An 18,242-nucleotide genomic window follows, 5' to 3' on the forward strand; every position below is an offset into this window, starting at 1 on the left:
CAGCCTGAGTCTCCTGGACTGCGCTCCTACATCTATTGTGTAGTATTTCAAACAAGAAGTCCCATAGACATCTCAAAGGATCCAGTCAACCTCGATAAGGGCTACTTCGCCATAAACCTGTATTTGTAGGCTCAGAATTAAATAAATTAAAAATCGAAATCCTGTGCCTTTAAGCCTGGGGCATGAAGGTTTAATTAAAATAGCTGAGCTAACCCTGCTGCTTTACAATCAGAGGAATGAAGAAGGAGATGTGGGCTCCAGGTTAGTGACACAAGACTTCACGTCCTAGTCATCGAGAGCACAATATAAATTAAGGTTTCCCCATGCCCTTATGCTTTCTTAGGCTGTTCCGCCTCTTCAGGGCGTGCCTGTAAATAACATCCCAATATCTCCCATTGTCTAAGGCAGGGGTGGGCAGCCTGTGGCATGGGTGCCACTGAAAAGGACCCGGGGCAATTGGGGTGGTGTTCTACCTTTCCCTGGTCCACGCCCCTTTCTTTTATCTGAAACTCTCCCTCCTTTTCTATTTCCTCCTTACCTTATCTTACTCCAATTACTAGCTCTTCCTTACTCCATTTACCAGTTCTTCCTTACCCCATTTACTAGTTCTCTCTTTCTCCATTTACCAGCTCTTCCTTACTCCATTTACTAGTTCTTCCTTACCCCATTTACCAGCTCTTCCTTACTCCATTTACCAGCTCTTCCTTACTCCATTTACCAGGTCTTCCTTACTCCATTTACCAGCTCTTCCTTACTCCATTTACCAGCTCTTCCTTACTCCATTTACCAGGTCTTCCTTACTCCATTTATCAGCTCTTCCTTACTCCATTTACCAGCTCTTCCTTACTCCATTTACTAGTTCTCTCTTTCTCCATTTACTAGCTCTTTCTCTTTTTTCCCCTCTACCCTTTTCATGACCACGGATTGTCATTGACTTACACAGGCACTGTTCATGTAGCCTCACTGAGGAATCAGAAAGGTTCGTCTCCATGGCAGAAGTGACCTTGGTCACTTAGTCTCTTTGTTTCTGTAGATCAGAAGTGAGGTCCCATGAGGTCAAGGGACTTGTGGGACTCACACAGCTAATAAAGTACACAGCCAGGTTTGAAACTCTGGCACGTTGACCCAACCCAGCCTTCGTTCCTCAACTCCACGCTGACCTTTTGATGAAAAGCATCTGGACTTCTCTGTGCTTCTTCATTCCCAGAAGACCTAAGCCACACAGCTGGCATCTTAAACAATGTGAGTTATTCACCTAAGAAGCGCCAGTGGAGCAGGCATTTCAGACAAGTCATGACCGAGTTTGTGCTGCTCTTCGAGCTGGCACGATGTGGGAGATGCAAGCTTTACCATGATGACTGCAATTTGGCGAGCCCTAACACGCACGGTGCTCATACGAGATTATAATTATAAATGTTTGCATCTTTTCCAGCAAGACCAAAGCCATCAGCACGACTGGCATTTGTTGACTGTCTGGAATCTGTGGAGTGTCCTTGAAGAACGGCATTGGGAAGTGTGTTAACTCAAAGTTTAGATTGTGCTCTTTCCCTTCTTCCCCACCAACATAGACGGGTATTCTTTTTTTATACATTGTGGAACAAAAGTTGGGTTGCTGTTACTTTCTGACAGCTAAAAATGTCCTTTTGGTCAACTGGCTCTTTTTGGTGTCTATAATTTCTACTAATTTGAAGATCAAACTCTTTATTATTATTATTAAAGCTTTTTATTTTCAAAACATATGCATTGATAATTTTTCAACATTTATCCTTGCATAGTCTTGCGTTCCAAATTTTCCCCTCCTTCCCCCCACCTCCTCCCCTAGATGGCAAACAATCCAATATATGTTATACATCTTAAAATGTGTTAAATCCAATATATGTAAACATATTTGTATAATTCTCTTGCTGCACAAGAAAAATCAAATCAAAAAGAAAAGAGAATGAGTAAGAAAACAAAATGCCAGTGAACAACAACAAAAAGAGTGAGAATGCTATGTTGTGATCCACACTCAGTGCCCACAGCCCTCTCTCTGGGTGTACGTGGCTTCTCTTCATCACAAGATCATTGGAACTGGTCTGAATCATCTCATTACTGGAAAGAGTCATGTTCATCAGAATTGATCATCGTTGTTGCCATGTACAGTGATCTCCAGGTTCGGCTCACTTCTCTTAGCATGAAGATCAAACTTTACCAAGGAATAATCACCTTAGGAAATTTCAACTTGTAGGGTATTGATAAAAAAAATCAAAGTAAAGAAAATTTGAATCTTCAAATGAATTCTCAGAAACTGAATGTAAAAGCATCCAGCCAGACACCTTTCCTTAGAGCAATCTTAACATTTTGTTTCTTTTTGTTCACTTCCTAAAAATGTCTAATATTTTTTTCTTTCCTAGATTGAACACCTTTTTAAGCATCTGGAAGAACTTGACCATATGACTATAAAGCTAGAGATCTGTTATCCTTGTTGAAGTTCAGAATTTATACCCAAGGTACTGTTCTCTCTTTCACACACACACACACACACACACACACACACACACTCTAATGTAGGCTATCTTTAAGGATCCACGTATTTTTAACAATTTACAAAAGGTTATCCTAGATGTCTGAAAGAGTTAATTCACTACCAAAAGTAGAGCTAGTTTCTCCGTTACTGATAGAATCAGGCTTATTAACTAATTAATCTTTAAAGAACCCTGAAGGGAGAGACAAGGGAAAGCTTTTCTTTCTCAGATGAGACATAGATGGGTAGTTAAATAGTTTCCCTAAGGCCAATATACTAGTTAAGAATGAGGTCTGTCCTAAATTCTATTTTATTAGAACTCTTAATGTTGATTTCTTATCTTTCTTTTGGACTAAGTAGAATTAAATTTCCTCTTCTGTCTTGCTCTTTTTGTCAATTACTACCCTTTATTTGGTGTTACTTAAATATACCTTTTAAGCAGCAGAAATCAAATAGGAGACTCCAAGGTCTGAAAAGTCATTAATTCCCCTTCCTTAGTCAGACCTTTAGTTTGGGCTAGCTAATTAATTCAGAGGTGTCAGCCATGGAATGAAGGAGTATTATCTCTTTGGGCAGAGAAACTCTAAAGATTCTGGTGGAATTGAACTTCAAAATGGGAAAATAGGCAGTATAAGTGTGTGCTACTTAACTTTCTAAATGTGCAACTCATAGATGAGTAAATAAGCTTGCGCATACTGGCCATGCTTGACACTCTGAGCTTGGTTACCTTATTTATAAAATAAGATGCTTGGCATTTATTCTAGCAAAATGAATATTTGAATGAGGAATATTCTAATGATGAATATTCAAATGAAGGGTTGGATTTGGAAAATCACTAAATTTCATAATTTTAAATAAATTTCATAAAAATATGTGAACTCATGATATTGAAAAGTCCTAGTCTATATATCAAGTATCAGACAATGCTCCTTTTTTTGGGAGGGGAGTTAATTTGTTTTTGTTTTTTGTTTAATTTCGATATGTATTGCGTCTCCACCTTGTGTAAGGAGCCCCCTGTATAGTAACTCTCTGCCTTAATGCAGATCACAGATATAGAGCTTGAAGGCATCTTGGGGGTCATAGTCTCTCTACCTCATTTTACAAGTGAGGAAATTGAGACCCAAGGAGGTCAGGTGGCCTGCCCAATGTTTCACAGGCTGTAAGAGGCAGAGCCAAGATTGAAATTCAAGTCCTTCATCTGTATCTTGTGCTTTTTCCATGATATCACTCAAATTTACTGTCTTAGAAATTGTCTGGGGACTTGGTTGTGATCACAAAGATCACTATGTGTGGAGTGGAGTCTCTCTTTCTGACTCTGAATCTAGCTCTCCATCCATTGTATTATTCTGCTGCCTTTCCCCGTGCCTCAAATGTTTCATAATCCTTTAAAAGTATCCAGAGATCCTCGTATTCAGGTCATGAATTATCTGAAATGGAAACTCTTAAAGACTTTCTTACAGAAATCTTTGTGGGTCCCTTACCTTTGCCATTTTAGATTCGCTTGGTTCAAGAACATTAAGTTGGCTGTGTCCCTCTGTTCAATTATGAAACCAGTCAAGCTCTGACCTAAATTCATAAAACAGACTTTATACTTCATGAGGGGCACAGATTAGGGACTTATAATAGCTACACATTTATATGAGCATCCGTTTTAATACATTTTTAATTAATGCTTTTGCTTTGGTCCTATGTTTAAATAAGTTCATTTTAGCTTGGGTATTGTTTATAGGCCTAAGGATGAAGATTATTGTAAAAGCAGAAAAAAATGCACATTTCTAAGCCAGCTTGCCTCAAAATAGCTTAACAGATTTAATTCATACTTTACTAAAACATTTAGTTTTTGTCCAAGCAAAGTACCCAAGTAATCATTTTTAATTTTCTTTTCTTAAGGGAGGAGGAGAAAAGAGAGGATTATATGAGATTTAAAGTGATTTTTTTAAACCTCAGGTAGAAGAAAACAATTTACATTTATAAGAGTATTGTGTTAGTCTTTAAAATCTCATTTTTGAACTCTTTTACCTCATAAGTTTATAGGGGAAAGGTTATCTCAAGCTATCTAGGTAAACACACCTTCCCCCTTAACCTATATCTGTATCTTCAGAGAGGGAAATTAAACAAATATATCTACTAGAGACTTTCCTCCTCAATCTGCTCATAACCCCCCTGGTCTTTGCCTACATTACTGAGCGACCTTGATAAGTAGAAGGGTAAAGCAATATTAGACTTAGGTATCTCGTTATCTAGGAAGACTAATGAATACCTTGTTATAATTTGGTTAAACTAGGCCCTCTCAGAAGACCAGCATGGACTCCCTTCCTCCTTCTGCCAGTACTTAAAGATCCAAAGTCCTGAGGACCTGGCAGTATTCCTAGTGGTTCCCATTCCTTCCTTTCTAATCTTTTTTTTTTCCTTTTATTTGGAAGGGCTGGTCTCTGTCATGGTTTTGGAGTAGATATGGCCCTCCTTTCCTTCTCCCTTGTGTTGCCCCTCTTCTCAGGATTCAACCTCAAACCTTAAACCTTCTCTACTGTAAATTTAAACACAACTAACTGAGGATTTTGCATCCAGAGATTACTGACTGGTCCAATTATTCCACAGAGCCTAACCTAAATCCCAGGGTAATTGCAATGTGCTAGGATAAGGACTTCCTGGGCAGCAAGGAAGAGTAAAAAAAGCCTTGGCTCTAAATTCAGAGGAGCAGCCTTGGTCCTCGCCTTTGATGTTTACTGTCTGGGTAGCCTTAAGCCCTTAACTCTCTGGTTTCCTCATCAGCAGTGAGGAGTTGGACCATATGGTCTCTGAGGTCCTTTCCAGATCTAAATCTAGGAGCCTGTGAAACATACATTAGCTAATCTGATACTCAAGGCAAACCTGTCAGGTAGATGGAGGGAGTGCTCTTATCAACCATTTTACAAATAAAGAACAGACCTGAAGAGATTAAATTAGCTGCCTGGTGTACCCCAGCTGCTAAGTGACGGAGTCACCTAGAAAACCGAATTGGAACAATACAAACATTTCAGCTTTTATTGAAATTTGAGAGACTCTTGACTGTGTGATTGAAAACAGAGCTGGGTAATAAACTGCACTGGGGAAGGAAGGGAGTAAGCATTTATACAGCGCCTGCTATATGCAAGGCACTGTACTAAGTATATTACAAATATTTGCATCTGCTTCTTACAACAACCCAACAGGTAGGGCTGTTAAGACCCCCATTTTTGAGGTGAAGATCTGAAGAAAACAGAGGTTTAGACCAGGGTCACACTATAAACAAATATCTTATTTTATTTACTTAGTCAAATTTGAACTCAGGACTTTTTGACTCTATCTACCTAGTTGCCTAGTAAAGGGAGTAATTCCTTATCTCCAAATAGGATCTTTAAGATGTCAACAGTATCAAGCTAATTTTTCCTTTACTAGTTATTTATAGATATCTCAGTTCTTTCCCCCTCTATGGACAAACAGTCATTATTCACAGAGTGAAATAAACAGGACGCACATAAAATTTTTATTTATGACAATGTTGCTTTAAGAAGAAAAAAAAACTAAAAAATGATTGTAGAAGAACAAAAATTGGCATGTTTATTAAAACCCTCAGGTCAATAAATTTTCCTTGAACCAGAATAAGCTCTATTTATACGGAGAATTGAAAACACAAATAGGATCCTTGTGTTTGTTTTGGGTTTTTTTTTTTGGTTAGGATGTTTTTGCGGGTTACAGATAGTGTGACTCCCAATTATATTGAAAAATTGACTGTAAAATGCAAACTTTTATAGATCTAACCTAATTCAATATTGTTCTCAAAGGCAAAAGAACGTTTAATTCTCAAGTTGTAAACTACACCTTTTAACAACAGAAAGAAAGTGACTTTAGGGCAACTCTTTCCATTTGTCATGAAGTACATTCTTTAGTGACTAAAGATAATCCTTTGTCGTCATCTTGGACATCTAGGTTATACAATACATGTGCTGCTTTGAAAGAATGGTTCTGGTCCACTGATGTCACGTGAAGGTCAGATTGTGGAAAACTGGCGTCATTTCAACTAGAAATGAAGTCCAGTTGTATTTTATATTGGTAGAAAGAATAAAGAATATCACTTTAGACTGCTTGACTTAAAGTGAAAATTAGACAAGTGATTTTAGCTTATTGTAATTTGAGAGCACTTCTCATTCATATTTGAAAAACATTCAGGGAAAATGTATGGGTGAATTTATATGGGTAACCCTCTTATAAGTAGCTTTCTTAAGTTATTAGCGGTCATAATGAGTTCAAATCTCCCTTATTTTAAAAGCTTTTTTTTTTTTGTTTTTTCCCTGGATGTTCATTATCTATTGTTTTTATTTAAAATAGCATGATTCATAATCCAAAAGAGAGTGCAAGTGATTTTCTGGAACAAATTGGAGATTTGGGTGAAACTGAGTAAAATAATAAAAGAAATGAAACTGAAGAAAAAGAGATGAGAGGACTAAGTCGTATTTATTTTTTAATTTTTTATTTAGAATTTTTTTCCCACAGTATATATACATGAGCAATTTTTTTATAACATTATCCCTTGTATTCATTTTTCCAAATTATCCCCCCCCCTTTTTCCACTTCCTCCCCCCGATGTAAGTCGTACAAATTTAAGAGAAAACTATTGTCTTATGGAAGTCAGAGTAACAGGTGCTTGCCACAGCACCAGCTAAAGACGGGCATATCCGAAGCACAAGACATAAACACCACCTTTTAATGGCATGTAACTGGTGAGGAGCCTGTTTTACCTCCCGAGTTTCCACATTCAGCACCATAAAACACCTCCCTGCTGCTGAATCATTGCCTTTCTCACACTCTCCTCATCTTGCTGCTTCTGGAAGGGAGCAGCGAAGCAGAGTCACTGGATAAAAATTTAAATGACAGCTGGCTTGATCTCTGAGTGTAGAGGAAGAGACAGGGCCCACCACAGGCAGATTTTGTCTCTCTGATGGGCTTCCTCTCTAACTTCTTTTCTTTTACCCCATAGGGATCCATTCCCTCTAGTTTTCCAGACTAAATTTGGGCATCCAGCCAGGTCTACCCTTCCTCCAAGTACACCTTGCTACAGAATCGCTTTTCTTTCCTCCCTATTTTCTCTCAACATCAACAAACTTTCTTCTTGTAAGTGCCATTCAACTAGGTATCCCAAAAGGCAATCTAACTAAACTAATGGCTCCACCCTAACCCTTCCTGGCATGTATTCTTGTTAATCGGAATCATTCTCTAACTTCCAGCAATCTCAAAGAGAGATTCTTCCATCCCATCACTCGATCTATTCGTATTTATAATTTTATTTATTCCTAAAATTCCTATGTGTAATTAATGTTGGTCCTGGGAATGAGGAGAGAGTGTTGTGTGTAGTCCTCAGCTGCATATTTGGAGCTTTCAGGGAACGGAACCCTCAATGACACTTCCATTCCCTTCTTTGAACCTTGCACACAGGAAAGGGCAGAAAGAATCAGTCTGTATAGGAAATAGGCCTTCTGAAGATCCCAGGCTTATAGGAATCATCTCACCAGTTCTCAGGAAGAAGATATTAAGGGCTCCAGCTGACAGATGTGTCAGCTTCCAAGTGTTTAGGTTTGGGGAACCAATTCCTGGAACACTGGGGTCAAAGTTGTCGAGACAGTGATCTACTATAGAAGTGACTGCTTTGTGATTTATTGATTTATAGAAGAACAACTTGGCCATTGCTCTTCTCTAATCAAATCCAAGCATTTATTAAGCACTTACTGTATGTAAGGCATTGGACTAGGTGCTGAGAAAGTAAGCAAGAAACAACTGATTTCTGTGCTCATGGAGCTTACATTCCACTTGAAAAGGGTGGGATGTGAACCTAACGTGGACGTAAGTGAATATAAGATCTTTTGAGAAGGGAGAATGGTACATGAATAAATGAAAAGCATTTTTAAATTGTGTACAATGTACCTGGCACAATGCAAATACAGAAATGATAGCTGTATTCAAATCCTTCCTAGGTGATTTATTAGCTACAGGATCTTCAACAAATCACCTACCTTCTATTTGTTTCCTCTTCTATAAAATAGAAACAATAATCTTTACCTTTCTCCCTCTCTTAGGGTTAGGACCAAATGAAATAATATAACTCTTTACAGCTTCACAGAACTAAATAAATGTTAGTTATCATTACTGTTGCTATTATTTAAGTTACTGCCAAAGTTGGAAAAGTCTATTTCTCAAGTCTCTAGTTACATATCTACTCTGAAGTAAAAAACCACAGAGGCAAAAGATGGTGGTCAGAGACATTGGTTCACTCAGGCAGTCGGAGGTTCTTGTACTTATAGCTCTCGTCGTTTATAGCATTAGAGATGAAGGGAATCTTTCCACTTTCATTTTTGTTGAAAAGTGAGTCTTATGGTTTACAGAGTGGTTTTTTGCATATACGTTTCGTTTTTTACTCATTTTGTAACACAAACATCAGCCTCTCTATGTCACAAATGTGGAAAGGATCAGGAGATATAAAATGATTTTCTTAATTCATGAGGCCAGTGAAGAGTTGGATGAAGGTTAGCAAGCTCCAAGTTAAAGACACTTTCTTCTGTACCTTTAAGCTCTCTCCCTATATTTGAAGTGTAATGGAAAAGATAAATCAGACTTTTGTTTGGCCCCAAAGAGACGGCAATAGGTGAAATATGTGGGAAGGTGAAATTTGACTCAATGTGATGAAAACTTTCCTAATAATTAGAGCAGGAAATAATAAGTTGGCTTTTGTTCTACTTTAAACGAAGGTGAAATGAGCATTGTTGAGGATAATGTTGATAAGATGCATGCAGTGAACAAAAATTGTATTTGATCAGGGCTTCTTAACCTTTGTGAGTGTGTGTGTGTGTGTGTGTGTGTGTGTGTGTGTGTGTGTGTATGAGAGATAGAACCCTGTGACAGGCTACTGAAGTCCTTAGACTAATGACTTTTAATGCATAAAATAAAATATACTACTACTAAGGAAAATGATTGTATTGAAAGTTATCAAAATATTTTTAAAAGCAAGATCATGGACCCCATCTATTCAAATAGATTCTTCCGATGAGGATTCTGTGATCTGTAGCAATTGGGGGAAATCGGGAAAGGGATAAAATACGTGACATCCGGGTGGTGCCTTGGAGAAATCTTAAGAAAAAGGCAGAGGGAAGGAAGCGAGATAGTCTGTGCAAAGACATGGCAGGGAGAGAGGAGGAAGCCATTAAACTCTATCTACCATCTTTCCCAGTGATAATACTCCTAGATACTAGATAGAAAACAAAGGAAAGGGAAAACCAGTTTCCAGACCTGGACTTCTGCCCCATCTCTACCTCCCAGCTATTGTCTCCAGCTTTGTGATTCTTCCCTTAGGCTGAGCCACCTGATGCATGGATCGGTAAAAATGTGCCTGCAGTTCCCAGGTGCAGGTGAGTCCAGACCACATTTACATGTCACCATGTCACGCCGAAAAGCTTTGGAGCATGGACGTTAGAATCTTTCCTTGTGGCTATAATTTGAATTCCAGTCTTGCTAAATTTGGAGAATTTTGTCATTAGAGAACATAAATTATATCATAATTAAGTATTTAAATGGATGAATCTGGGGTCTTTCTCATTAATGTGGGTCCTCCATCCTCAAGTCAAATCAAAGAGCATTTCTTAAGAAATATGGGCTATATATTTTACTATGCTTAACATATATTAGATTACTTGCCATCGAGGGGGTGGGAGAAAGGAAAGGGAATTGGAACACGAGGTTTTGCAAGGGTCAGTGGTGAAAAATTATCCTTGTGTATGTTTTTGAAAATAAAAAGCTCAAAAAAAAAAAAAAGGAAATTTGTGCACCTAGATGGCTCTGTGGATAAAATGCTGAGCCTGAAGTCAAAGGGTGTGAGTTCAAATTTAACCTTAGAAACTCACTAGCTGGTGGCACTGGATACTTACTTAGCACCTGCTTGACCTGTTTCCTCATCTGTAAAATGAAAATGCTAAGAGCTTCCACCTCTCAGGTTGTGGTGAGGATCAAATGAGATAAGAGTTATAAAGTAGTGAGCGCTGTATCTGGCACGGCACCATGGCCCCTAAACACGTTAGCCATCGTTGTTGTTAATGGGAGGGTGATGACACGTTAAAGGTATCTAGAAGGGGCAGGGGAGAGAAAAGGAGCTCCCATAGGCACACAGTCAGGAGGGGAGCCTGGAGGGGGATGAAGGAGGCACGGGGCCCTTCCTTGGAATGGAGCTTCCAGCAGGCAGGGAGCACGCAGTCAAAGCGACCGTCCAGGGTGACAAGACTGCTCCAGCAGAGAGCCCTTCCATGCCAGTGGTTCTGGGAGTCCACCCCATGTGCTGGAGGCCTTCCCTAGGTTCTTGGCACTCTCTGGGTACCAGTGCAGGTGTGGATTGGGCTAGCTGTCATCCCTCACTTTCACTTACTTCCTCTTCCAGGAACACATCTCTCTGATGAAATCTTCTACAACACGTTTTTTCACACAAAGAATTATTGTTAATTAGCATTTCACCATTAAAAATCCAATGTAGTTACCATGGTCCAAAGGATCTGCTCCAAGGGAGGGTCCCAAGTAGAGCAGGTGCAGCTTGCCAACCTCACAAGGGTCTGTTAAGTGGCGGGGGGATAGTTGGAAATCTCTTCCGGCCCGGGCACTTAACCCAAGGTTAAACTGGTTGGTTTGTTATTGTTATTGCAAATAATTACATTTCAATATAACTGGTTTCATCTGTAATCCTTTGTAATATTTTAGGCTGTGCACTTAAAAATCCTTCTGGGAAAAAATCATTCTGGAAAGGGGTTAAAATTGTCAAAGGGGGCCACAAAACACAAAAGATCTTATTGCTTCCTAGCTGATTTGAGTTAATTGTGAAGTTTTAATCTATTCTGCCTTATGGACAGTATTGTCCCAATGTAAAAGTAATCTTTGAAGGTCTTGAAAGAGCAAAAGAGCCTGAGCCCGCGTCCCAAACAGCTCCAGATTTGTGAGAGATATTGAGCATCGTGGCACTCTCCTGCCCGCCATTGGGTGGCCCTGGGACCCACAGGGTGGGTTGGTGGGTGGGGGCAATGAGCAGGACCTCTGCCACCTTTACCACTGCTCTGGGCTCTTGGGCAAGTCCCTTTTTCCATTCTTGATCTTAGATATTCTACTGTAAAATGAAAGTCTTATGTTATTCCTTCCCATGTTAATATTGTACAAAGTGCTAAACTGTGAGAAAACTGGCTTTTTTTTTATATTTAAAAACTGCCTTAGATTTAAATGGCAAATGAAACCCAACCGTAAAGGCAGGCTGATGGTTTTGTCTTCCTTAAAAAACATGGCTTTGAAACGGGAGCTCACAGCTCGTCAATAAGCATAGAGAAGCTTCTGAGCAGCTTCTGTCCCAGCTTTTTGCACTAAGAAGAAATACAAGCTGTCTCATTTCGTGTGTGTGTGTGTGTGTGTGTGTGTGTGTGTGTGTGTGTGTGTGTACAGGAACTCCTCTGGCTCCCATTTAGGGACATTTGTCTTGTTTCCTCCTTCCTTATGCACATTTTAAATGCTGAATTTTCCCAGGAGCCTTTTAAAAAGTCTGCCTTCTCTTACATTTTAGCAGCTCCCTCAAAGTATTTTGTATTTTGGGTACGAGGCAAAAGCCTGTAATGTGAAACCCCAGGGTAATGCATCCGGGAGACAGAGGAAGAATTAAGGTTGCTTTGGAAACCCTAACACTGCATTTCCTGTGATTATAATCTTCAGCATAATATTATATTACATTCCAGGATTTTCTTCCTAGTCCTACGTGCCTCTCAGAAGGTAAGGGAGGTGGTTTTAAATCAGGGATCCCTTCCAATTCCATGATCCAATTAAGCTACCTCACCAGCGGGGCTGCATTGATGGCTTACCCCCGAGACGAGGAATTCAGGGCTACATTCTAAGAGTCCTTTTGAGAGGATCTGGGCAATCTGCCCATAAATCAATGAACAGCCATCATTCGTGTATAGGGAAGGGCCTGGGAATACTTAGGCCAAAGGAGACGAGACTGGAGGGCGAAGGAAGAGGTGTCACATCTGTCTTCCAAGTGGAATTAGGAATCAGGGACTAGACATTCGATTTGTCCTGCTAGACCCGGGAACACAAGACTGGGAGAGGAAAATGGAAGTTTCAGAGAGGGAGGCTGCAGCTCAATGTAGGGGAAATGTTCATAGTGGGGTTATCTGGAAAAAAATTAGAATGGGCATCCCCCAGGAAGTAATGCTTCCCTCACTGGAGATGTTAAAGCAGGGTCTGCAAGACTCCTTACCAAGGGGGGGGGGGGCGCACAGCTGTGACACTGGAGGATTAGGGAGGTCCCTTCTAACTGGGACTCTACAACTGTGTTAATGAACATCAGGCTCTGTGAGGGAACGGGAGTACGAGAGCCAGGTCTTCATGCAAAAGATCATAAAATCTCACTGGGGAGATAACGAGTACCCGTATGCACTAAAGTTGATTAGCAAGGTAAAGCATGAAGGGCCAAATGAAAAGTGCAGCCAGCCAATATTGTATGAATTTAAGGGAGAGGGAGAGACAGACATAGAGAGATGGAGACAGAGGGGGAGAGAGAAAAAGAAACAGAGACAGAGAGAGACAGGGAGGGAGAGAGAAAAAAAGAGAGACAGAAAAAGAGAAACAGAGAGATAGAGACAGAGGAGAGAGAGAAAGAGACAGAGACAGGGAGGGAGAGAGAGAAAAAGAGACAGAGACAGAGAGATAGAGACAGAGGGAGAGAGAGAAAAAGAGAGAGAGATAGACACAGAGAGAAAAAGAGACAGAGAGATAGACAGAAGGAGAGAGAAAAAGAGACAGAGACAGAGAGGGAGAGAAAAAAAGAGACAGAGAGAGACAGGGAGGGAGAGAGAAAAAGAGACAGAGAGATAGAGACAGAGAGAAAAAGAGACAGAGACAGAGAGAGACAGGGAGGGAGAGAGAAAAAGAGACTTTGAGATAGAGAGGGAGAGAGAGAAAATAAGGCAGAGATAGAGACAAAGAGAAAGAGACAGAAGGAGGTAAAAAGAGACAGAGACAGAGAGAAAGACATACCTCCCCAATAATCCACATTTAAATGGTTGTTACGGGAGTGATAATGTACATTTCTATAGCATGCTAGCCTACAAATCATTTCCCTCCTCAGAACAAGCTAAGAGATTCTAGTTCTAGGATCATTAATCCCATTTTAGAGATGAGAAAACAGTCTTGTACAGTTAAAAATGACTTCTTGGTGCCCACAGAACTAGGTGGTGATAGAATCGGAATTCAAACCTGACTTCTGATTTCACTTCACCACCATATTTCTTTATTGAACAGGGGGCGCAGAGCATTGGGCTTTCCGACTGCAAGAAGACCTGGATTCAAATTGCACCTTAGATGCTTACCAGCTGGATGAGCTGGGCAGACCCTTAACCCTGTTTACCTCGGGTTCCTCATCTGTAAAATGAGCACAAATACTATCACCTAGCTCACAGTCAGCGTGAAGATCAGATAAGGTAAAGCAAATGGAATGAGGCAAGTAAAGTGCTCCGCAAATCTCCCAGTGCCGTGTCAAGGCTAGCTATTGCTATTCTCACCCTCATTTTTCTTTCTAATGAAAAATGAATGAGCGGAGAGGGGCCGTGGCAGAAGTCGGCTGGGTGATGGGGACGGGTTGAAAAGCTAGGGAGAGTGAAGGTTACTTTGGGAGTTGTGGGCAAGGGCAAAAAGCTTGAACAAAGGTGAGAAGGTTTAGGTGGCAGAGCACAGATTCGGGAGGCAGTGGAAAAATAAAACCTGGTGGGGTACTGATTCATATGGAGGCACATGGCAGCCTGAAGTGTAAATGGGGAGAAAACCGTGGAGGGCTTTGGAGGCCAGTCTAAGAAATCAGCACAGAGAAGATGGTGACCAAAGAGCAGAGCTTTGGTCCTGGGAGCCCCAGGGACCCCCAGGGCAGCTGATGGATGGGCTCCTTTCATAGCAATGGCAGATTTGCTTTGATTAAGGTCTCCAGAGTAAGAAGGGATATCTGGGGGGAGCACGGTCTGGGGGCAGGACCCTGGTGAGATTGCCCTGATGTGTGGCTAGATGAGTGGAAGAAAGACCTTGGGAGCTTGTGTTGCTGCATTGATCAGTCAGGACAGTGCTGGGCTCCCTGGCAGCAGTTTCACATCTAGGAGATGGTCTCCAGAGCTCTGGGACTGGTCTGCAGGGTTCACAAACAGGACAGATGGTAAGAAGGTGGCTAAGTGGGATGTGAGGGATGCTGAGCCTTGGCCAGACAGAGATGCCCGTATCCGAGCCTGGGCTCCCACAGCCAGAAACTGGGACGGCACAAAGCCCAAAATGGTCCAGAGGAGGGTCACCAGTATGGTGCAGGCGCCGTGCTGTAGGAGGAGCGCTCGAGGGAGTTAGAGATGTTTAACACGAAAAAGAAGAGACTTGAGCCATGGGGAAAGGGGGTCAGCTTGGTAACAACCAAGCCCTGACTGGATTCCATATGGATGGAGACTCAGTCTCTTCAGCACTGTCCTACAGATCAATCCCAGAAGCAATGGGTATAAGTGGAGAGATGCAAAGTTCCATGAAACAAAGGGCATTTCAGAGTCATAGATTGAGGGACTCTTAGAGATCATCTCAGACGCACTGCATTCATTCTTTCATCTAGTTGTTTATTTTTAAGACAGCTAGGGTGGAACAGAGGACAGTCCACTGGGCTCGGAGTCAGAAAGATCAGAGTTCAAATACAGCATCCGACACTTACTAGCCATGTGATTCAGTTTGCCTCAGTTTCCTCATCTGTAAAATGAGCTGGAACAGGAAACAGCAAACCGCTCCAGTATCTTTGCCAAGAAAATCCCAAATGGGGTCACCAGGAGTTGGACACAACTGAACAACACTTTTTTTTTTTTTTAATGAAAACTGGAAAGTTAGGTGTGGTTGTTCACAGAGATGATAAATGATGGAGTCCTTAAACTTGTCCATTAAACTGCCCAGTGGGCTCTCTGGGAAGATCTCCATGGAGATCTCTAGGGAGGAACTAGTTGAACTCTTGTATGGGAATATTGGAGAAAGGATTCTTGTTTATGTAGGGTTCAACCAGGGGCTCTCTGAGATCCCGGAGCTGCTCTGTAGCCTTGGTTACCTGTTGTACTTCAGAAACCTTCCCATTTTATCCCCCTTCTGATGCTAGCACTTGGGTTCTCCATGCCTGGGGGGAGACCCTTGTCTCAACCCATCAGTCAGAGCTTTCATGTTAGACCACTGGAGAGGGGGGCTGCCCAGAAGAAGAAGAGGCTTGGAGGACTATTAAGTAGAAAAGTCTTTTTAAGGATTATGTTAGGAAGGAAAACAAATCCCCTAGAAACTCCTTTGTTAAATAAAGGCTACCTGTGAGTCACGGCATCAGAAAGACAGTTTGTATGACTCATGCTGGAGCGGAGGGATGTTTAACAGAAAAAAAGCCAAATGCTTAACGGAGAAGGATGTTAGCGTTATTGTCTGGGTGTGGGGATGTACACAGCTGCTTGGCGACACGGAGAAACACAGGAAAAACTCGCCCCTGGGCCTAGGCTACTGGGGAAGGTCAGGTTGCTTCCTCAGGCCTCAGCAGGCGGCGGGGTCGGGGATGCAAGTTGGGGACTTTTTCCTAAAAGGAACCAGGATCCAAGGCTTTGGTTCCATTAGGAGGCAGGATGGTGTAGTGGCAAGACTCTCCCTTGTTGTGAATCATACAAGGACGCCTCAAGGGAGCTGAAAAATCATTAAGTCTAACCCCTTCCCTTAGAGGAGAGAAAACCAGGACGCAGAGAGAAATCCACAGTGGAAAGAGGGCTGGTCCCGTGTGTGGGCTCGGAGAAGCTGCTTTGTCTCTCGTGCCTCAGTTTCCCTATCTGAAAAGCGAGAGAAGGTTGAATGAGATCATCTCTTGGGGCCCTTTTCCTTTGAAATCTCATTGCTTTGGGTAAAAATAAGCAGCTTGCTGTTACCTGACAAGTTAATGTCAGAACTAGAGCTATTAGCCAGGTTCACTGGTTGGCTGGAGATCACACAACCATGGTATTATATTCTGTGGTGGTTGTCCAGCTCTTTGAGACCCATTTGGGGGTTTCTTGGTAAAGATACTGGAGGGGCTGGCCATTCCCCTCTCCAGCTCGGGAGGAAGTGGAGGCGACTTGCCCAGAGTCACAAGCTGGCATCTCAGGCCAGACTTGGATATCCCTGACTCCAAGCCCAGTGCTTTGCCCACTGTCCCGGCCAGCTGCCCCTGGGTACTTGATAAGTGGTTGTTATTTTTTATTGAATCAGAAGGGCTCCCTCTATGAGTTCCCTCTGCCCCTGACCTGGCTGATAAACCCACGCCGACCATTCCCAGGAAAGGAATAGCTGAAGCAGGCAGGGGATCAACAATACCCACACCAGTGCTGGCAAGAGAGATGCCTTCGAGATTTAATGCTGTGCCAAGGTCTTTCCTAGGGAACCCGGGAAAGAGAAAACCAGGCAGATGTGCAGCAGGGGGCTTTTGGGTCTGAACCACACACAGGAGGCCCAGCGCAGGAAGGCGTAGGGAGACCTGTTCAGATTGCTCAGAACAATTGCATGCAATCTCCTTCCCTTCCTCCACTTTTTCCTTCCAGGGAAGGAGAAAAAGCCTTTCCCCCAATTTCTGTTTCTTAAGAATACATTTCCTGCTTCCTCTTGTCTTTTAAATATGATAAACTTAGTTAACTCTTGCATTTATTGCTCTAGATTTCATTATTCCAAAAGGACAGAGGAAGAAACAAAAGGAAAAGCAGCTTAAGGTGAAAGAGAGATATATTTTTATAACTGAAGTATAATTTTCGTCAGTGAAATTGTCTGGCTGGGGATATGGGACCGGAGGAGGGTGAGCTGCAGAAAGAGAATTGTTAATTTATATTTTTGTCTAACTTTTCCCTGCATCTTTGTATGGAGCGGTCAGCAGTTTTGACTGGGAAAGGATCTGATGAGCTGGGATGGGCTTAGAGACAGGGCCTTCTTGGGCACTTCCCTTTTCCTCCCTTTCAGGGGAAAATCATTCCTCCAAGGATGGAGGAGCTGAGGAGGAAGGCAGCCCATGCTAGGGAGGAGTCGTCCCACCTGCTCCCCCGGGAACTTGCCCAGCACTGCCAGACTTACCCAGGATCACACGGCTAGTAAATGTCTGAGTTAAATTATGTAGCCTTATTATTGAATCCAATCCACAAAGACCCAGAGCGAAGGGTGCCTGGCCACTCCTTATATCAACAAATGTAATAAATGTTTATTGCAGACATGACGTCATACTAGGTAAATTGCCACCCTTTTGGTAATTATTCAATAGAATGTGTCATAATAAATAATAATAGCTAGCCTTTACATAGTGCTTTAAGTTTGCAAAAGCTTTGCAAATATATTCATTTATCAGCTCAAAACATACTGGAGAAGCAGATTTATCCCCACTTTATAGAAGTAGAAACTGAGGCAGGTAAAGATGCTGTTTGAGGAAGCATTTGAATTGAGGTCCTCCTGACTCCAGGTCTAGCCTTCTAAGTTCTGAATGGCCTAGCTGCCTGGAAAAACCCCTTTAATGCAGAATTTTGTTTTTGCCTTGCAACCTCGGAGCTGGCTCAGTGCCTTGTATACAGAACGAATTAATGAATACTGGTTGGATTGGATGGTATAGAATATGCAATGCATTTTTAATAGGAGTCCACCCCCTTCCCCTTCTGTGCCTCTGCTGTGCTCAGAG

Source organism: Sminthopsis crassicaudata, chromosome 6 (genome assembly GCF_048593235.1).
Source record: "Sminthopsis crassicaudata isolate SCR6 chromosome 6, ASM4859323v1, whole genome shotgun sequence".
Taxonomy (NCBI): Eukaryota; Metazoa; Chordata; class Mammalia; order Dasyuromorphia; family Dasyuridae; genus Sminthopsis; species Sminthopsis crassicaudata.